The sequence below is a fragment of the Octopus sinensis genome, linkage group LG14, assembly GCF_006345805.1.
Source record: "Octopus sinensis linkage group LG14, ASM634580v1, whole genome shotgun sequence".
NCBI lineage: Eukaryota > Metazoa > Mollusca > Cephalopoda > Octopoda > Octopodidae > Octopus > Octopus sinensis.
In genome coordinates this window covers 36111825-36135344 of record NC_043010.1, presented here as the reverse complement: position 1 = coordinate 36135344, position 23520 = coordinate 36111825, and the positions used below count along the sequence as shown (strand labels likewise).

The window sequence follows — 23520 nt, the reverse complement described above, 5'->3', positions numbered from 1 at the left end:
TTTTCTATAAACATAAATAAGTCCTCAAATATCTTATGCACACACACACACACACACACACACACGACGAGCTTCTTTCAGTTTCCGTCTACCAAATCCACTCACAGGTCTTTTTAAGCAGGTCCGAGGCTTCAGTGCTACACAATGGAACTGAAACTGAAATCCTGTAAAGGGAAGCAAACCTCTCACCACACAGCCACGTGGGGATGTAGAAAAGAAAACAAATCATGAGAATGTCGTCATATCTATTTATAGAAAAACGTATTGAAACATCGCGTTCCATACTCCCAACCCTGAGACCTTCGGGCTTTTGGCTTCTATGACAGCAAGCAATATAGATACCCCCAGTTAAATATCATTGTTTTAATGCAATGTAGAGGTTGTTGTTCAGACCTAAATCAGCCCTGATTCAACAGACCTGTGAGCAAACGTGTTCCAGCCAGGATCATGCCGTATTTTGTCGAGACATAGTGTCATCATCATCATCATCATCATCATTTAGCGTCCGTTTTCCATGCTAGCATGGGTTGGACGTTTTAACTGGGGTCTGTGAAGCCGGAAGGCTTCATCAGGCCCAGTCAGATTTGGCAGTGTTTCTACGGCTGGATGCCCTTCCTAACGCCAACCACTCCATGAGTGTAGTGGGTGCTTTTTACGTGCCACCTGCACAGGTGCCAGACAGAGCTGGCAAACGGCCACGAACGGATGGTGTTTTTACGTGCCACTGGCACGGGGGCCAGGCGAGGCTGGCAACGGCCACGAACGGATGGTGCTTTTACGTGCTACCGGCACGGGGGCCAGGCGAGGCTGGCGTAATGTTGTCAACAAATACTGACACAGCCCCTCCCCAATTCTTGTTTGAAAAGGATTCGCCTCAACTATTCCAACTTCTGCAGCAACGACTTCAGAACCAGCACATACACAACAGGTGAAAAGAGAAACCTTGTCACATCAAGCACACAAATGAATGTCCTTAGAACTAATTACATTAGTGTATTGGGATCTTTTCGGTTTGAACGGCAGTTTTTTCTAGCAGTGTCATATGAAATTGTCACCCATATTTATGACCCTAGTATCGATCTATTGCATTTCAATCTGTTTTAGGGTTAGGGTTAGGGATGGGGGGAAGGGTATCTTTTTTTCTTCACAAATGTAAATAAACCCAATCTGTTTCTTAAACGAGGGACATATTCATACGGCACAGAATGTTTCCACCTCAATAGACGTCATTGATTGGTTGAAATTACAGAAATTGAAGAAAAAACAACAACAAATATCTTACAAACTATAGAATTTTCTCAATAAAGCCAAGAGAAAAAGATGTTTTATAAACACATTCTACCAGTATACGAAGTTTAAAAGTGTTTAGTTACGTGGAAATTATTTTTAAAAACTGCCATTCAAACCGAAAAGATCCCAAACGTGTTCAAGCCAGGATCATGCCGTATTTTATCGAGACATAATGTCCTTAGAACTAATTACATTAGTGTATTGTATTTAACGGCTTTGTGTCATACCAAATATAAGGTCAGTATTTAGCTTATTGTGGAGGCACATGGCCTAGTGGTTAGAGCAGCGGATTCGCGGTCGAGTGATCGCGGGTTCGAATCATAGACCGAGTGATGGGTGTGTTTATGAGCGAAACACCTAAGCTCCACGCGGCTCCGGCAGAAGGTAATGGCGAATTTCTGCTGACTTTTTCGCCACAACTTTCTCTCACTCTTTCCTCCTGCATCTTGCAGCTCATCTATACACCAAGGAAACCGGGAAACCGGCGCTTATGAGCCAGGCATGGCTCGAGAAGGAACAAACAACAATTTAGCTTATTGCCAAATTGTGATTCGTGAATTGCAGTGTCTCATAACACCAACAGCAAAACCCTATAGTTAAACTATTGGGAAAAGCGCGTCGCTTAGTGGTTAGGGTATTCGGGTCACGAGTTCGATTTCCGGCGGTGCGTTGTGTCCTTGTTTTATTTCACATTGCTCAAGTTCACTCAACTGGCAAATATGAGTTGTATCTGTAGTTCAAAGGGCCTTGTCAGATTCTGCGTCGCGCTGAATCTATTTCTCTGGATGCAAGTTTCAGGAGCAGGCTGTTCCGTTGATGGCATCAACCAGAACACTCATCGTCGTAGCCGACGGAGTACTGGCCAGGTGGTAAACTAGAGACTTACCGTCATATGACGGTAACTTTGGAAACATATATTTGTCACTATGAAGTAAAACATCAGGAAATATGGCATTATACGTAGACAATAATTATGATTTAGCTTTCGTAAATTTTTTACTGTTTATACAAAACTAGCTGAACCCGTGTCGTCAAAAATAACGGCTAATTATAGAATTTTATATATAAAAAGGGTACAAAAGGTGAAAAAAATCAGTGCTTCAACTTTGTGTGTGTGTGTGTGTGTACATTTATATGTACGTGTAGCACAGTCTGTAGCGAACGCGGTTTTCTATACTTTGTCACAGCTCGCTTCCTTCCTTTTTAAGTGTGTCTGTTGATATATATATATATGTGTGTGTGTTTGTATGTGTAAATGCGCGTGTCTGTAATTCTGTTTGCTATGTATCTTTCTAAATAGACATACACGAACACATATACACTCAAATATATAAATATATTTTACACAAACACCGACTTACATATACTCACACACAGTTAAAGCGCTTTTTGATTTTTGTTTCACCGTTGACTTTTCACTCTTTAACTTCTATCGGTGGACCACCCCTTCCTTTCTCATTCATATGTTGTGTCGGAGAAATACACAAGAGTATTATGGTAGATTATTACATTAGAAGATACACGACGTTCTCTTTACCACTTCCTCTCTCTCATTGCTATTACTTTCTCTCACTACTTCTCCTTCACTGAATTGCTATTTTCTTTCCTCTCCCTTCACCATTTATTCTTAATGCGTGATTTTGGACATATCTGTAAAATTACTACGCTCATTATATTAGGAGATGATGAAATGAATAGTAATTTTTAGAAGAGAAATATTAGTCACTTTCAAATTGTTTCTAATTTTGGGACAACTCGAACATTTTTTTTCTTTTTACTCTTTTATTCGTTTTAGCCATGCAGCTGCAATCATGCTGGAGCATTTATTTTGAGGTGGGAAATTAAGTCGATTAATCGATTACAATCCAGTACTTGATTGGTTCTTTATTTTACAGATCCCTAAAGGATGAAAGGCAAAGTTGACTTCGGTGGTAACTGAAACCAGATTGTAAACCCCCTCCCCAAACCGGAAGAAATACTGCAAAGCATTTTGTACGACGCTCTAGCAATTCTACTCACTAAACCAATACCCTTTCTGTTAATAGTTTCAAACTTTGGCACAATGCTGTGATTTTGTAATAGAGGGTTAGTCCATATCGTCGATCCCCCACTCTCTCTACTCTTTTACTTGTTTCAGTCATGTGACTGTGGCCATGCTGGGGCACCGCTTTTAGTCAAGCAAATTGACCTCAGGACATTCTTTGTAAGCCTAGTACTTATTCTATCGGTACCTTTTGCCGAACCGCTTAGTAACGGGGACATAAACACACCAGCATCGGTTGTCAAGCGATGTTTGGGGACAAACACAGACACACAAATATATACACACATACATATATATATATATACATATATACGACGGGCTTCTTTCAGTTTCCGTCTACCAAATCCACTCACAAGGCTTTGGTCGGCTCGAGGCTATAGTAGAAGACACTTGCTCAAGGTGCCACGCAGTGGGACTGAACCGGGAACCATGTAGTTGGTAAGCAAGCTACTTACTACACAGCCACTCATACGCCTACTTGACTGTTACTTTATTTTATCGACCCCGAAAGGATGAAAAACAAAATTGACCTCGGAAGGATTTAACTTCATTATAACCTTAAAATGTAATTAAATAAAACAGATGACGGGAATTTTTATGGAACCTTGAAAGATTTTTCATTTGTTATATTTACTTTACATGAAGTATTACGTTACGCTCTTTGATTATCTCCCTTGAAAACACGTTCATCGTTTGCACGTAACCTATGGTGACGTTGCTGTTTCCAAAGTTTATTTTCGTTTCTCTATTAGTAAACGGAGGTGCGGCTTATGCGAGAGGGCATCTTACACGCTGGCAAATCGTTTGTGTATTTTCAATAAATGCCGATTTGCCAGCGTGTAAGATGCCCTCTCGCATAAGCCGCACCCCCGTTTTACTTATATATTTTGCAAGAGAAAGACAGATTTAATGTTTCAACATAGATTTATTGAAAGATAATTTAAAGAGGTTTTGTAAGGAAAAGAATTATGGTTTTGTGTATGTAAATACAATGTCGTGGAAGTATGCTGGAATAAAGTACGAAACCATAAATTTATCACATATAAACTATGCTATACAAGAACCGCGTTTAATTTTTATCTTCTTACAGATCAACTATATAGGTGTTTATATTTTGGTCAACAGAATTGCCATTATATATGATGTTTTGTGTTACCGTTATCGGCCACCAGGGCTGCACCACCGCTATAATCTTATTGTCATCTACTCATTGCGAAAAGCTGATAGGATGGGTGAAAGTTTAATATTCCTTTCACCATTCTAGGATAATTTTCATTTGGATAATTAAAAAATATATTTCTTAAAGATAACACAGTCATTAAATAATGAAAGACATTATCGTGTATTCGTTATATGCGAGGAAAGAAGTTATAATAAGATAATGTGACCTCTCCATATAACTGCCGATGTATTGTAAACGATTTTTCGTAAGTTTATGCTAACAGATAGTGACACGTTGGCTTGTTTTCAATAATTTTATAACTAGAAAAGCACTCAAAGAGCGCAGACATCCGCCCAGCAGCTCATTTTAAGATAAATACGCGAGTATAATTACTAATAGAGAAACGAAAATAAACTTTGGAAACAGCAACGTCACCGTAGGTTACGTGCAAACGATGAACGTGTTTTCAAGGGAGATAATCAAAGAGCGTAAAGTAAATATAACAAATGAAAAATCTATCAAGGATCCATAAAAATTCCCGGATCACTACCAAAATTTCGTCATCTGTTCCTTGTGTCGTTACCAACTTTTCCTGCAAGTTTCATCAAATATCGTTCACAACTTTTTGAGTTATTTTGCACACAGACGGACAAACCAACGCCGATGAAAACATAACCTCCTTTCTTGGCAGAGGTAATTAGTAATAATTATTGTGCCTAGCGGACTTGTGCTTTACCGATTCCCTAGTCTACAACATTCAATCTCCCATCAGTAATGCAAACGCATTAGAAGCAAGAGAGACGTGTAGCCTAATGGTTAGTGTTGGACTCACGCTCGTAAGATGGTGATTTCAATACCTGGACCGACCGATGTGTTATGTTCTTGGGTAAAAAAAAATTTCATTTCATGTTGTTCCAGTCTACTCAGCTGGCAAAAGTGGGTAACCCTATGACGGACCAGTGTCCCATGTAAATATACATACATGGTTTAAATATATATACTCACTCTCTATATATATTTACAGGGTAAATATATATACGCCACGGAAACTCGGAAGCCGGTTCTTATGAATCCAATGGGCTCGAGAAGGTTGCTTTATCTGTTTTATACGCCAGTGAATACAGTATATCTTTTATTATTCAAAATTTTATAAGCATACTCGCAATCTAGTTCACCCAAAATCTATCTCAAGCAAAATCTAGTTTTTAAAAAAATGTGTATTTTTCAGATGGTTATAAGGCACTCCTCCTGCGCTTGTTATGCTAACTCTCTCTGTATCCTTTTAATAATTCTCTCTCTCTCTCTCTCTCTATATATATATATATATATATATATATTATATTATATATATATATATATATATATATATATATATATATATATATAATATATATATATATATATATATAATATATATATATATATATATATATATGAGAGGGAGAGAGAGGAAAAGAGAAACCATGTAGTGATCCGCGTGCTTTCCTCCAGACTATCCGTTTCTTCCTCCTTTTCCTCTTCTTTGGTCTTTTCCCCACTATCCGACGAAGAGCTATGCTCAAAACGTCAAGTTTTCATTTATAATTTCCCATCTGAACTTTCAACGAGCGTCAGACTAATATATATATATATATATATATATATATAATATATATATATATTCACTGTATACGTCCATCTCACTTTTGTTTTTGACTTTTTGTTCAAGTCGCCGTTCGTCACCTATGCATGTGTGCATGCATAATCCTTTCTATTATAGACACAAGGCCTGAAATTTTGGGGAGGAGAAAGTCGATCACATCGACCCCGTCGCAATTTGAACTCACAACGTAGCGATGGACAAAATACCGCTAAGCATTTCGTCCCATGTGCTAACAATTCTTATTTCTTTATTGCCCACAAGGGGCTAAACATAGAGGGGACAAACAAGGACAGACAAAGGTGTAACGTGAAAGGATCTATCATCGAAGCACTGGCAGGGTGTCGAGATCCTTTCTAGTCACATACAAAAATTCTTGCAGAAAACAAACAGACGAAACTCAGGTTAAAGGTGAACAGACAACTTGGTTTATTGATTCATGGTTGTACGTTGTCTGATGGGGGAATAGACAGCCTCTGATATACTGCTGGTGTTGGTCGTTGAGGTTGGTTGAAGTTGGTTGAAGCTGGTGTGTGGCTGTCAGAGCCAGGAAAACCGTGACCGATCGCAGTGCTGTCTTGAGCCGAAGAGAGAGATTTGAGGTTCGCGGGCTCGAGAGATGTTTTCCCGCACATGCGCATGGGGAAGACTTCCGGTGGCCACCCGGAAGTAGTCCCATTCTGCGCATGCGCGCCGAACCCTACACTGTAGCATCACTACAGGGCTCCCCTCCGAGTGCGAAGTACGGCAACCAGAATATTGTGGTGGTGCTGCAGAAAACAGAAGGCTTGCCGATCCCCCAGAAGACTTGGTACATACTATTATACAATAAGAAACATTTTAAAGTTAAATGTAAATTGTTTTTGAAAGTTTCTTGGGCCAATGCACTGTTCTGCCCGACTTTGTAACATACGGTGTGCTCGGGGCACCCGTTGACGGCGAGGGTGGTGTTGTAGGAGCCGGTGAAGGTGTTTGTGCAGGTGAAGGCGTTTGTGCAGGTGAAGGCGTTTGTGCAGGTGAAAGTGTTGTTAAAGTGCATAGGTGGGTGTGTCAAGGTTGTCATCAAAAGATGAAGACGTCTCAAAATGTGCCTTTTTTAAACGGTCCACGGAAACGGTCTCCGAACGACCATTTATCTCAATCGTGAAAACCTTTGGTGTGCGAGAAAGCACACGAAAAGGTCCTTTATAGGGAGAAACAAGTGGGCCCTTCACAGAATCGTCCCGAACAAAAACATGCGACCAGGTGTTCATATCCGGTGGAAGATGGGACGGTGGAGATTGCTTTCTGGGAAGCATGGGCGGAAGGTTTGAAAAATATTCCCGCAGTCTGGTGACATAGGTCGCCGGATCATGGGGCGGGGAAGTGTCTGGCACCAACATCGTACCGGGCAATGCCAGTGTGGTACCATACAGCAGCTCTGCAGCAGAAAACCCCAGGTCTGCCTTGACAGCAGTCCGACAGCCGAGAAGCACAATGGGCAGAAATTCGATCCAGGACTGTGGGTCCGAAGAGGCACGAAGAGCGGCCTTGAGCTGTCTATGGAACCGCTCAACCAATCCATTAGACGCTGGATGGTAGCTTGTGTGTGGATATGGTGCATACCCAAAATTCGCGACAATTCGCGAAATAGCGAGGCCTCAAACTGTCGTCCACGATCAGTTGTCAATCGGGACGGGACTCCGAAGCGAGAAATCCAGTTTGAAACGATAACTCGCGCAACAGTCTCAGCAGAAATGTCTGCTATCGGAATGGCTTCTGGCCAGCGGGAGAAACGATCGACACAAGTTAATAGATAAGAGAACCCGCGACTCACAGGCCATGGTCCAACCAGATCGATGTGGACATGGCGAAAACGGGCCTCCGTGGGGGGAAATTGTCCAAGCGGGGCACGAACGTGCCGTTGAATCTTGGATCGTTGACACTTGGAGCAGGTGCGTGTCCAACAAGTAATTGTGCGACGCATATTCGGCCAGAAAAACCGAGCAGTGATTAGTTTGAGGGTGGCAGCGATGCCAGGATGTGATAAGGAGTGCAGTGCTTCAAACACTGAGCGTTGATGGGTCTCAGGCACCAGTGGCCTGGGAGATCCAGTTGAAGTGTCACAAAGAATGGTGCCTTCGGCTGACGGAAGCGGAAGGTAGGAAAACTGGCAACAGGAGAACTTGGGAGAAGTTAAATCTAACGACGCCAAAGGTGGCTGCTCCTGCGATATGGCAGCTAAGTCGATAGCAGCAGGAGACGAAAGGGCGCAAACTGGAAGGCGAGAGAGAGCGTCAGCAGGAACGTTCTCTTTTCCAGGTATGTGTCGAATGTTGCTAGTAAATTGAGAGATAAAATCCAGGTGCCGAAAAGCACGGGGTGAGAGTTTGTCCGTTTTTGAAAACAGGGCAAACGTAAGGGGCTTGTGATCCGTATAGATCACAAAATCTCGCCCTTCAAGTTGATGCTGGAAATGACGAACCGATAGATAGATCGCTAGGAGCTCACGATCAAAGGTGCTGTATCGTCGTTCAGCTGGTTGCAGTTGACGGGAAAAGAAGGCTAGAGGTCGAACATGGTCATCCACTGTGTGTTGTAACACAGCGCCAATCGCAGTGTCCGATGCGTCCACAGTCAAAGAGAGAGAAGCACCAGGAACTGGATGTGCAAGCAAAGAAACAGAAGCCAGCTCCTTCTTAATGGACTCAAAGGCTGTCACTGCCTCAACAGAGAGGGTGACTTGACTGTCCTTTCTAGGAGAGTCCTTTAACAGCCTGGTGAGAGGTAGCAGCTTATCTGCACAACCGGGAATGAAACGTCGGTAGAAATTGACCATCCCTAGATAATGCCTGAGCTGGCGCAAGGAAGTGGGGGGTGCGATGCGTTGAATGGCATCGACTTTTGACGAGAGGGGGCTGATTCCAGTCGAATCAATATGATGCCCTAGAAAATCTAGGGAAGAGCGTCCGAAAACACACTTGTCGGGGTTTATGCGTATGCTATACGCGCGAAGACGCTGGAAGAGTTGAGAAAGGTGCCGGAGATGATTTTCTCGTGTGTCGCTCGCAATGAGTATGTCATCGACATAGGCAAACACAAAATCAAGACCGCGGACAACCTCATCAATGAAACGCTGGAAGGTGCTAGTAGCATTCCGCAAACCGAAACTCATGTACAAAAACTCAAAACACCCAAACGGGGTAGTGATTGCAGTTTTTGGAACGTCGGCTGGGTTGACCGGTATTTGGTGGTAAGCGCGTATCAGATCGACCTTCGAAAATGGTACAACCATGGAGATTTGCTGTAAAGTCCCGGAGATTTCTAATCGGATAGCGATCGGCTATTGTGACGGCATTGAGGCGTCGATAGTCTCCAACCGGGCGAAAATCAGACTCGCCCTTCGCGCCAAATGAAGGGGAGATGCCCATGGGCTGGTGGAGGGGCGTATAAGGCCAAGTTGAAGCATGTGCTCAAACTCGGCTCTGGCCGTTTTAAGTCGGTCTGGCGCTAGGCGCCGGGGGCGTGAGAATACAGGTGGCCCATTGGTGGTGATGAAATGGAGGGTCGAGTGGGTAGGATTTTCGGTTTAAAGGCAATGTCCACTAGCTCCGGAAATGAAACCAAAAGAGAGTGAAAAGGGTCTCCAGAGGTGGCAACAAAGAATGTCGGGCTAAGGACCGCAGTGGTGGAACTCCCAGTCGGTGTAGAGAGCGACGTCGTGCTATCAAGAAGCCTCCGACGCCTGACATCCACCAATAGGTTAAACCTATCCAGGAAATCAGCGCCGAGAATAGGATGTGGGATGTCAGCGATGACGAAAACCCATCGAAAGTCTCGGCGAAGGTGAGTGAGTGAGAGGCGCAGCGAAATCTGACCGTAAGTGGTTATGGGAGACGAGTCAATAGCATGCAAGACAATCGAAGAGCGCTTCGGCTTGTCTGCAGCCAGACGAAGGGGCCAGATGCTGCAACAGGAACCGGTGTCTACCATGAAGAATGTCTCCGACACCAGATCTTTTACATAGAATGCACGATGTTTGGGAAACGAGATGGAAGAAGGTGACGTGCTCACCTCCTCCGGATTTAGTTTTCCGAGGGCTTGAAAGTGCACGGCTGGGTACACCGATCTGCCTTTTGGCATATCTCGAATGGTACCACACCAGCCGAAAGAAACAGAGTCACTCCGACTGCGGGAAATAGCTACTACTGCGACTACGAGATTGGCGTCCGATCGCACGGCACAGATCATCGATCCTCCGCGTAAGCGCGTCGATGTTCTCGGCCAGTTTTCGTTCGTCGGAGGGGTCGGGGGGGGGGCTCTGTGCATGCGTACAGGCCCCAGGGGAGATGGGCGCGAAAACTCCAACACTTTGTCGGCCATCGTGGCGATCTGGTCCACAGACACAGCATCCAGTGCCGTGGCCAACATTGTCTGCACGTGGGCAGGCAGCCTTGAGAAAAATATCTTGCGTAAGAGCGGCGCGTCAGCGGCGTTGCCGCTTAGCTCTCTTAGATGGCGCAGAAATTGGGATGGAGTTCTGTCCCCTAACTGCTCGTCGGCCATCAGTTCATTAAATGACATTCCTCTGAGCGCGTGTTGCGACGGAGGATCTCCGCCTTTACTGACGCATATGTGGCGTCAGGATGGGGACTCACAATGAGATCCCTGACCGATGTTGCGAGCCGGAGGGCAAACTTGAAAACAGTAGATGTAACTGCTGTTGTGGCGGAATGGTATGCGCGGCAAAGTGTGACTCCACCTGTGCAAACCACAGCCCCGCATCCCCCGTAAATGAAGGCAAACCTGAAGCCATGCCTTTGTCGGAAGGAATCTGTGAGAAGGGGGCAGAAGGTATGGTCTAGAAGTGGAGAGAGAACACGTGGAACCGAGAAGGCAATTCAAAATTGTGTTTGTGTGTGCACCTCGTGGGTAGCAAAAAAAAAGGAATAGGTGTGTACAAGGAAAACAAAATACAGAAAGGAAAAAAATGAATGTGTGTGTGTTTTCTTTTTCTTTGTTTTTTTTTTTTTTTTTTTTGTACTGTGTGCGATGAATAAGGCTATTTTACCCACCTCGCCGTGCTGAAAAGGAGAAAATAGGAAAATAAATGTGAATTTCCGCGCTCTTCGGCCCCCAAAAAAAAAACCTGTTCGCTGTGTCTTCTTCTATCCTGTTCTTTTTCTCAACTAGGGGTCACCAATTGTAACGTGAAAGGATCTATCATCGAAGCACTGGCAGGGTGTCGAGATCCTTTCTAGTCACATACAAAAATTCTTGCAGAAAACAAACAGACGAAACTCAGGTTAAAGGTGAACAGACAACTTGGTTTATTGATTCATGGTTGTACGTTGTCTGATGGGGGAATAGACAGCCTCTGATATACTGCTGGTGTTGGTCGTTGAGGTTGGTTGAAGTTGGTTGAAGCTGGTGTGTGGCTGTCAGAGCCAGGAAAACCGTGACCGATCGCAGTGCTGTCTTGAGCCGAAGAGAGAGATTTGAGGTTCGCGGGCTCGAGAGATGTTTTCCCGCACATGCGCATGGGGAAGACTTCCGGTGGCCACCCGGAAGTAGTCCCATTCTGCGCATGCGCGCCGAACCCTACACTGTAGCATCACTACAAAGGTATTAAGTCGATTACACCGACCCCAAAAGGATGAAAGGCAAAGTTGACCTCGGCGAAATTTGAACTCAAAACGTAGCGGCAGACGAAATACATATTTCTTTACTACTCACAAGAGGCTAAACACAGAGAGGACAAACAAGGACAGACAAACGGATTAAGTCGATTATATCGACCCCAGTGCGTAGCTGGTACTTAATTTATCGACCCCGAAAGGATGAAAGGCAAAGTCGACCTCGGTGGAATTTGAGCTCAGAACGTAACGGCAGACGATATACCGTTAAGCATCTCGCCCGGTGTGCTAACGTTTCTGCCAGCTCGCCGCCTTATGTATGTATATACGTATGTATGAATAATGTAAAGATTGACTGGAGAAATAAACTGACCAATCAACATTTATATCGGCTGTTACTAAATAGAGATATTTTTCTAATGCAACAAACGCGTATCAATAATACATGCTTCATATAACACTAGTGAGAAGGAATATTAAGTAACAACACTTAACCTGTCATAATATGCATTCTATTACCACATTTGGCAGTTTATAAGATGCACGGACTTACGAGACGCATCTCAGTTTTGGTGGGACCTTTCTCGAAAAACAAAAAAGAAACCGTTTTTATCTGTTAGTCCTAGCCTCCCAATCCACCATCAGTTCAGCTTCAAATTTGATGTATTTTAGATCAGGGGTCGGCGAACCGGGGTAGATTACCCCAACTGAGGTAAAAATGAAATTCTTGGTGGTAAGGACTACTCATTAGACATAAGGAAATTTATATAAAAAAAACGTGTTCCTTGTTACAGCAGAAAATTTTCTTCTGGCAACACTACATCTGTCCAATGTAATGGACGTCTAAATAGATTCAATAAACCTTTTGAATTCAAAGAATCTATTATTTTCTTCCTTTCAAATCAAGAGGGCAACGTCGGCGTAAATAAATATAATTTGGGGTAATTGGTTAAAAAGTTCCCCGACCCCTGTTCTAGATCGTTATAAAACCACGCCTTTTTCATGTGAAAACCCTAACCTTTTCATTACTGCGCTGCGGCAAAAAATTCCCAAATTCACAATTCTTCATAAGCATTTCAAAATCAAACGTATAATATGCACTGGGCCAAACCATGATGGTAACTGGACAACGAAAAATGGTAAAACACCAGCTTTGTGGAGACGCCACTACTACCTGGCTAACTTCACTAGCGCCACACCGTGTAAAGTATCGGTTATCTTTTACTTTATTTCAGTCATTAGAGCGCGGCCATGCTGGGGTATAATCGATCTTATTGTTTATCCTTTTTAAAGATGTTACTTATTCTGTCGGTTTCTTTTGTCGAACCGTTATGTTGCTGAGACGTCGAACTGTGGTCACACACACACACACACACACACACACACACACACACGCACGCACACATATACATACATACATACATATATATACACGACAGGCTTCTTTAAGTTTCTGTCTACCAAATCTACTCACAAAGCTTTAGTCGGCACGAGGTCATAGTAGAAGGCACTTGCTCACAGGGCCACGCAGTGGGACTGAACCTAGAGTCATATGGTTAACAAGTAAACCTTTTTACCACAATCACATCTCTGCACCCTTTGAAGGTTTTTCTGCTACACAAAGTATATCTCGAATTGGAATATATTTCCTTTTTGTATCAGTTAACTAATACAATTAAAAACTGGTTTCAGAGAATAACTTTTTATTTGTTTGTTTATTTATTTATTTATTTATTGACATATTAAAGTAGTAGTTCGTATACTACGGAACCGTATTAGATTTATAGTTAACCATATTAGATTTATTTTAACTAGATCCATTACGGATTATGTTGCGATAAGTAAAAAAAATCTCAAAAACCTTCCGCATTACAGTGACGTACAGGAGAAAATTTGAAATAAATTTCCTTAAATTCTCTTTACGTATCACCATATAAAATGAATTACTAGACCATATAGTATATTATATGGCTTATTAAATGACCATTATTATATTTATGGTAAAGGCTTATTAAATGACCATTATTATATTTATGGTAAAAATAGTTCAAAATGTTTTTTCATTAGGGCATGGCTGGGTGATTTAGGCGTAAGCATAGCTGTGTGGCACTTTGCAACAACCTGGTTTCAGGATCAGTTCCACTGCGGTGTACATTCGGCAAGTGTCTGCTACAATAACCCAGGCTGATCAATGCCTTATGAGTGAATTTGGTAGACGGAAACTGAAAGAAGCCGTCGTGTGTGTGTGTGTGTGTTTGTTCACCCCCACACACACATACACACCGACTGACAACGGTGTTGCTTTGTTTACTCACCCGGTTTGGAAAAAGGATCGATAAAACAAGTACCAGAATAAAAAAATAAAAGCACCAGAGTCGATTTGTTCGACTAAAACCCTTCAAGGAGAGATAGGGCAGCATGACCGCAGTTCACTGTCTATCATTGGCCCTCCTTTCTCATTTGTGTACATTTTGCGAGACAATTCGTCACCGCCATTATTTTATTGAACACGTGAGTTGGGGAAAAACGATAGTAAATAATCAATGGGTTTTGCGTCATGAGAAAGACTGAGTGAGTTCAGCTTCTAAGAATTTGAGATGAAAAATATTTTAATAGTCTAATTAAAATAGTCTTTCTATTAAACTGACCGCGACTTCGTTTCTTCGTGTGACAAACAGCTGTCGCTTAAGTCATTCAAAGACAAACAAGAATACTGTGGGGAAACATTGATTCGTATTAAAGATTATATCGTTTACTAACACAAAATTCACAACTCTTCAATATGTCGCTAGTTTGATAAGTACTAACGCACGAAACTCTTGGCCCTTGAGTCACTCTGTTGCTTCTGCTAAATATTGGTTTCAAATTTTGGCACAAGGCCATCAATTTCGGTTTAGAGGCGCAAGTCGATTATATATCGACCCCTAGTGCTCACCGGGTACTTATATTATCGACCCCGAAAGGATAAAAAGTAAAGTCGACCTCGGCGGCATTTGAACTCAGAACGTAAAGAGAGACGAAATGCCAAGCATTTTGCCCGGCATGCTAACGATTCTGCCAACTCGACGCCTGCTCCCTCCTACACACCTTATGTTCGAATTACCAGCCCTGACATTGAAAGAAACTGCATATATTACAATACTCTGTAGTATCTATGAACAACAAAATTTGTATATTTTATTATTGTCACCAAAGACACACCTCTTTAAATGAATTTCAAAACTTGGCTTCTAATATCCTGAAAAGACCACGTTAATTTTAGCTGGCTCACGTAGCATTGCAGGGTAAACCATGCTTGGTTTGTGCATAGTGCGATTATATTGCTATCATGTACCATCATTGTGCTCTACCAACACCCAGCTGAATTGCATTATATAGCTAAGTACTGTAATATCTGAGGGTAATTTGGCTGCTTTCTCAAGCAGATCGAACAATTACACAGATGCTGTGCTGTTTAGCACCAGGTCAAACCTTATTGAGGAAAACTGTAATCAAAATATTTCCAGTTTGTTAATCTAAGACTTTCCAATTGTATTATCCAATACATTCCTTCTTTTACGTTTTGTTAAAGACGATATGATATGATTTGTGTCGAGATGTGACTGCTATTTCTAGAAGGTAGGACGACTGCATACAGACCCTTACATTCGTTCGTCGTTGGTAGATTTGTGTACTACGGCACGATGTAGGGATGCAGTGCAGCGAGGCGTGCTGTATATTGCAGAATAGTAGAGTAGCGGATGTGGAGATGTAGGAGTGTGTGGAAGTATAGTGATGTCTTTCAGTGATTCCAATATGTTCCATGATTGAAGCACGAACGTTTAATCAAAGATTCTAAACTACAAATTATTCGGATATTGCAATATTGAGTTCTGACGTTAAACACAAGACCGTGAATGCGTGAGAAAGATCTGTTTGCAGTCTTTTGAATCGACTCTCTTTCACCGTGTATAACTTGTACCACGTACGTTATCAATACTGGAAGTATGAAGGGCACAAAGGCGACTCGAGTAACCTTTGAATTCAAGAAGTTGTAGGTTGAAAGTAGAAGTTTCATAAACGTATTCCGGCGCATTTATTTCTGCTGCTTTCACGGTGCCTTTTCGTGGACCACTTCTTGCTAGGAATACCAGCTAAATCTCCCGCAAAAGAACACACACACACACATACCCACGTGTTTAGAAGCAAGTAAAATTTGATGAAGCAAACCTACGATCAAAAGCTTTCCAGTCGTGATCATCCCTTATTTTTAGGTGTACTTAAGACTATATTGTCCAATATGCTCTTTTCCTTATCTCAGACAGTGGGGTGTGATTTAAGGAATATTTCGCTGCTATTTCTAGAAGACAAGCCACCGCGTTGAGGAGCGTTCGACAGGTCAGCTCTGATCAAGTAGATCTATTATCAAAGGCATTCCGGCCATGATCATCACGTCTTTTCCTTATGTACTGGAGACTCAGCAATATTATCTAACGTCTTTTACAAAGACAGTGTTTGATTTGAGGGAGATTTTGCTGCTATTTTTAGGATAGCAAGCGACTACATAAAGGCTTGTTTGGAAGGAGTTCTTAGGCATTTGTCATTGTTGTGGCATTCAGCAACAATCATAGCTAACATATTCCGTTAAATGATACTGTGTTGAAATTTTTTCAACCGTTAAACAGGAAATAGTTTGGCGCTAGCGACTTATCTTAACCTATTATAAGGGAGCGCCATGTTGTGTATTGCTTGACATTTTCCGATTTATATAGCTGACACGAAAATCTATTTATTTATTTATTTAGTTATTTATTTGATTCAGTGTTGGTCTAAAAACATATCGGATATTAAACATTATTAGTTTCGGTGAAATTAAGTTTACCAGTTAATCGATAAGATAATTGCAGCATCCGCTAATATCTTTTTTTCTCTCTCTCTCTCTCTCTCTCTCTCTCTCTCTCACACACACACACACACACACACACACACACACACACAAGATTCTATATGTGAACTCGTACGTTGAAATAGATTTTGTTATATCTCGGGAGGATCATTACGGCCATAAAAAAACACGCGCACTGGTTCTATTTCGCTTCCTTTGTTGTTATTAGTCAATTAGCTTACCAATTAACTAATTAATTGTTTGATTAATCGTTCAGTCAGTTAATCAATTAGCGAGGTTTATCAAAGTCCTTTCGTCGCCTCTCTTACTCCAGGGTTGCTTCAGTACCATCTACTATGAAGTGCCTAAAAGTTTCATCGCACTTAGAAGTGCGATGAAACTTGACAATGAATTTGTGTCGATGTTCAGTTTGTAAGAAATGCAACGAAACTTAGTGTTTTATGGACAGATTTAGTTACAAATAAGTAAAAAAAAACTTAGTATAACAAATACAATGTGTTCTTAAACGACATAAAAGCTCTCTTCTATGATGTAGCTGTTTCAGGTTCAACATACGGTCTAAGATCAAGCCACTTGCCTAACAAATATAACTCACATTCATTAATGAGTTCTTTACGTCTTTAAGACAGTAGAGCGCAGTTTGGGAGAAATTTGGTTGCTTTTTCTAGGACACTGAGCGAAGTTTGCTGAGGTCGGCTAATTTCTTATATCATTAGCCCCCTTCATGAAACCATTGAAATAGCTTATTGATCCCCCATTGTGTAAGTTTCTAAAATAAAATGAAAAAGTAAGATTAGTAAAATTTTCTTGATCTAAAAACAATGATTCCTTCCTGCTTTTCAATAAGTGATATAAAAAAAATCTAATGAAAGTATTCAGCGAAGTTGATAAACCTATATATACCCCTGGTTGCGTTTTCGCAACGCAAAACCTGCTCCTATTTCTTTGGATATGTACTTGCCGGGAAGCATCTGAGTGAGCATACGAAATGCTTAGTAGGTAGTCGATACCCGTAGCTAACAGTTGCATACTGTCCTTCTCTTCCAAATTGTGAAAGCTTGCCATAACGTTTAATCTAAATACAGTGGAATTTTTTGTGGGCATATATACTCTCTTTACTCTTTTACTTGTTTCAGTCATCTGACTGTGGCCATGCTGGAGCACCGCCTTTTTTAATCGAGCAACTCGACTTATTCTTTGTAAGCCCAGTACTTATTCTATCGGTCTCTTTTGCCGAACCGCTAAGTTACGGGGACATAAACACACCAGCATCGGTTGTCAAGCAATGCTAGGGGGACAAACACAGACACACAAACACACACATACATATATATATATATACATACATATATACGATGGGCTTCTTTCAGTTTTCGTCTACCAAATCCACTCACAAGTCTTTGGTCGGCCCGAGGCTATAGTAGAAGACACTTGCCCAAGGTGCCATGCAGTGGGACTGAAGCTGGAACCATGTGGTTTGTAAACACTTACCACACAGCCACTCCTGCGCCTATATGAGTTAAAATTCCGGGATCTTTACCTTTTGACCGACAGATTTTTAAAATAATTTTTTGTAACTAAACACTTTCAAACTTCGGACACTGATAGAATGTGTCATATAAAACATCGTTCATGCTTTTGTACTGGTTTTAGCTTTAAGGTTTTAAGGTTAGGATGTTAGGGTTAGTGTTTTGGGGTTAGGGTTGTTATAAATAACAGTGACAAATGAAATATACACCGCCAGCAGTAATTTTATTCAACTGAATACTCGTCATTGATTGGTTGAAATTACCGAAATACTACAACTTTAACGTGAAATAACTTCGTAAATAACTTCTCAAAAATGCTAAGAGTAAAAGATGTTTTATATGACACATTCTACCAGTGTCCGAAGTTTGGAAGTGTTTAGTTACAAAAAGTTATTTTTTTAATCTGTCGGTCAAAAGGTAAAGATCCCAGCGTGCTAACGACTCTGCTAGCACGCCGTCTTAATAATAATAATAATGATAATAATAATGATTTCTTTTATACTTTCTAATTTTGGCACAAGGCCAGCAATTGTTAGGAGTGGGGCAAGTCGATTACATCGACCCTTGTACTTTGTTTTATCGACCTCATAAGGATGGAAGGCAAAGTTAACATCAGAACGTGAAGAGCTGAAAGAGATGTCGCTAAGTATTTTGTCCGATAAGTTAACGGTTCTGCCACCGAATAATTGTTGTTGTTCTTTTCTTATCTGTGGAAAAGACAAATTTAATGACTTTAGTACTTGACTGGTATTTATCGTATTAACCCTGGAATGATGAACGGTAAATAGTAACAATAATCAAAATATATTATTTAGCATTGCATAGTTATTTACTGTCACTATAATGAGAGAGTAGATAGCTTTCAAACAACAGAGTGAGTGAGTGATAGTAAGAGTGGTAAAATGAAAATGAGTGCAATGATGGGGTGTTTATCACACTACCGTGACTGGTAAACGGGGCAAGAGTTAACGAGATTGAAAGAATATAACTAAAAATGGATTTGAGTTAGTCATCATCTGGTCGTGCTTATTGCGCAGATTGACGCGACTCCTTCTCTCCAATCTGTCCGTTCCGCCATTGCACGTAGCAGGTCTTTTCGAGTGCCCCCGGAATCGTCGCACATTTGTTTTATGTAATTTAATTTGAGCAAGGGATTGACCTTATGCGGTTTTAAGCAAGACGTGAAATAAGAATAATTATAATTTATTGTTAAATAACAATGGAAAACTAGGAACCCCACATAGAACTTGTCGTTTTACTATGAATCTTTTATGATTAAAGAACTGGAATTACAGTAATTATTATTAATTTTTTAATGTTTTGTAAATACATTATTTTAAAATTAAAAATGTGTATCACTAAGCCGTGTAGTGAATCGAAAAATATGTTAAATGTAAAAGAAAAATTGTCATTTCTGACGGCACAAATCTCTTTTGCACTTATCTACCATTGAAGCCCATCGTTTTCGGCGGTGGCATTTATCAATTGCAATTTATCACATTCATAGCGTTTTAGATAAAATTGAAGTGTATTATTGTAGTATTAAATAAAGTGTGAAGATTTTCGATAAGAAATTCACCAGTCGTTTTGAACGGGTATACCATTCTCTATAACTAATAAAGTTGTCATTTTTAACGACGCGGGTATACTAGTAATACTGAATGATTGTTTGTAACTTAGACACTAGGCCTGAAATTTACTGTGTGTATGAGGGCATTGCGGGGGTATGAAAGGTATTCTTCACCTCGGCGGGTTTTGAACCCAGAATATAAAAAGCCGAAACAAATATTGCAGGTCAATCGGTATTTATTTCATTTCTGAGGATGAATCTTTTCCTTTTAAACGGCACTTTGTAACATAATTTCTAGGTAACTAAAAAGTTTTAAACTTCGTATACTGGTAGAATGTGTTTATAAAACATCATTTTCTCTTGGCTCTATTGAGAAAATTCTATTGTTTGTAAGATATTTCGTCTGAAATTACTTGCATTTCGGCAATTTTAACCAATCACTGGAGTCCATTTAGGTAAATAACATTCTGTGCATAATGAATATGTCCCTCCTTTAAGAAACAGATTGGGTTTATTTACATTTGTGAAGAAAAAATATACCCTTCCCCCACCCCTAACCCTAACTAACCCTAAATCTAAAATAGATTGAAATGCAATAGATCGATACTAGGGTTATAATTATGAGTGACAATTTCATACGACACCGCTACGGAAAATGGGATTTTTTTCTAGCGGTGTCAAATGAAAATGTCACCCATAATTATGGCCCTAGTATCGATCTATTGCATTTCAATCTATTTTAGATTTAGGGTTAGGGGTTGGGGAAGGGTATCTTTTTTTCTTCACAAATGTAAATAAACCCAATCTGTTTTTTAAAGGAGGGACATATTCATTATGCACAGAATGTTATTTACCTAAATGGACTCCAATGATTGGTTAAAATTGCCGAAATGCAAGTAATTTCAGACGAAATATCTTACAAACAATAGAATTTTCTCAATAAAGCCAAGAGAAAATGATGTTTTATTAACACATTCTACCAGTATACGAAGTTTAAAACGTTTTAGTTACCTAGAAATTATGTTACAAAGTGTCGTTCAAAAGGAAAAGATCCCTGAGGATTTCTAGATGGTCGCAAATGTTGATAGTTATTTTATAGACCCAAGAAGTACAAAAAAAAAAGTGAAGTCGAAATCTGAGGGATTCGTATACAAAACTTAAAGGGACGTAACTAAAACATACTTTCTGTTGATATTTGGAGACAATTACGTTATAATTAAAAGAAAAGATAAAAATAATGCATCCGCCCCAGTAGAGATACAAAATTATGACTTAGAATATCTTAAAATTCGAGAAATTATTTATCTAGACTCTTTATAGTAGGATGAGTAAATGTATTCTGTCGGAAGAAAAGTTATTGGCGACTTAATATGCGGCAATATCGATGCACCGTTTTAGTTTCATTTTCTATGGGAGACGAAATGGATTCCGTATATAGGTATTTCACGTGTTTCTTTCTATTTTTAACATTTTGAAACTATATTCAGCTATCCAAGATTTTAACTTTCTCCGGTATTTTTTAAACATTTAAAACCAGCAGATACTGAAAGCTGCTGATTATTTTTTTAATGCTTTTAACAACCAGTTTTTTGTTAATGCCATAAAATATTTGCCGTCGAAAGTAAAAAAAAAAGGTTATCGTTAAAATACAGATTAATAAAAGGGAAATATCTATCAATTGCAATTTATTGTTTTTAAAAACAATATTTAGTCGATATATTATTAGATTACATACATACATATATATTAAATCATTTTGCAGATAATGTGAACTGTATGCTTTTGCGTTTTTGGAGGAGGGTTGGGGGTAGACTTTACGAGTCATTTGATGTTTGCAAATTTAAATTAATTCATGAAACCGTTGGATTCTAGTATAGTTAGGTCTCTTCATCAGAGAAATCTGTCCGAAAGGTTAAAATTCCTGTTGCCCTTTGACACAAGAACTTAAATGTGTAGCAGGCAACTGGTTTTTATTAAATATTGTCCTAGCATCTGTTGTTATTTAATCCTAGCTCAACCCTGGTCAAGCAGATTATATAATTAAAGAGAATTTTATTCTTAAGGACTAATTTCTGTAATTCTTCTCTTTTAAGATTTATAGGTGTTTTATTAGCGATTTGGCTGCTATTTCAGTTGTTTTTATCGACCATGTAAAGGCTCCCTCGTCGGCTTGCTAAATTCTGTACATAATAATAGTAGTAAATGGTAAATCGTCGGATTTCGTGGTTTTTGGTTACCTTCTCTTTCATTTTGAGTTCAAATCCGGTTAGGAGGGATTTTTTATCTTTCCGAAGTAGACAATAGATCAGTATAGTGATAAGGCAATCGCTGGAATCAGCAAATTAAGAGAAGTCAAAATACTTGTAGTTTGCAAATTCTGAAATATTTTTGGAACTTTACCTGCAAACTGGGGAGCATTTAAATGTTGAAAATTTATACGTATTTAAAGAAAAAAAAATGAAAACCTTCCATTGATGTGTGAGAAATTTGACGGAAACTAGGGAGTGGTTAGCAGTGTACGTGGCGTTATCTTAACGCGCGGGCATAAATGCATAACACACTTATTGCTTTGTAGAGAGGAACGGTTAGTAATCGATTAAATCGACACTAGTGCCTGCATGGTACTTAAGTATTTGTTTTCTAACCCCATAACTTGGCATGATTAGTACTTGAGAAGTAATTAAATACTGCACAGTATTGAACTCGGATCACTCCCGTTTGCCACTCACTGTCCTTGAGAACTTGGGAGAAACCGAAGAAAGTATTAAAGTTTATTGGGTAGGAAAAAAAAAAAAGCTTTAGTTTACATGTTTTCTTCTCTAAACAGTATATTCCCGGCACTACTGATATATGCATGAGGAATCGAAGCCTATGTGATTCGTATTTGTCATTAAATCTTCAAAACTTTCAGAACTTCTTCATAGCTATGTGTTTATTAACATTTTGATTTTATATTTATTCTGGGAGTTCAAGTCCCGTTAACGTCAGGTACTCGGATGGATTTGATCGACTTTTACCTTCTCCTTTAAACTTTGTGGTCATGACCTTAGAAATCTTCGTTATTTATTTAAGAAATCATTATTAGCAATATAGTCCCTCAACCAGACCCATTATTGTATTTCGGAATTATTATTTTTTTTTTGCTAAATAAACACACGCACTATATATTCGTTCTTCGCTCGTTTATTACTGTTCTTATTCTAACTCATGTCCATTGTCCAGAAATCTTCCGTCACTCATCTGTGTCCTCCTCAGCGACACTTTCCGCCTTCGTGTGTCCTCTTGCTCTGCTTATTTCGTTCTCATTGTTATTGCTTTTAGAGCAATCCCCCTACTTTACGATGGTATTGCAGGATGGAGCAAAATATTATTACAAAGTTATCAAAGTTGAGTGTCTGATATTAATACTTAGTAACGATTATAAATAATTAAATTGCAAAGGAAAAAATAATCCAAAGAAACTCGTGATGGTCCATTGCGGTAAAAAAATCAAAGTTTTGTGCAGTGCGGCTAAGTGACTTCTGACATTTACGGTCCACGAACTTGTCTTGAATTTTTTTTTTTTTTTTTTTTTTTCCACTTTTTCAGGATGGATGGAAAACCATTTTTACGCAGCACAGGAAAATAGTTTTTATTAATTTATCTTTATAGCTTATTTGCAAAAAAATCGTTGAATTTTGCTTAAAGTTCGAAAAGTAACCAAAGAATTACCATTTTTTTAAAAAACTTGTGTATCTACTGTAAAGAAATGTGAACTGCTGTAAATCACTACTTTTTTCTTTTAAT

General features: G+C 39.9%; 1 protein-coding gene across 3 annotated transcripts in view; it reads left to right on the top strand.

The window, feature by feature from the left end:
* The window catches only part of LOC115219470 (allantoicase), a 97273-nt gene that overhangs the window by 20036 nt on the left and 53717 nt on the right, over window positions 1-23520 (top strand). Inside the window, exon 1 of one of the 3 annotated variants that reach the window (XM_036508878.1) lies at window positions 21034-21172. The exons of 1 other annotated variant lie outside the window; for it this stretch is intronic. The gene's annotated coding sequence lies outside the window, so the exon portion shown is untranslated. Of the gene's footprint in view, window positions 1-21033; window positions 21173-23520 lie in introns of those variants that run through there. One more of the 3 variants, XM_029789638.2, reaches the window with a different exon arrangement.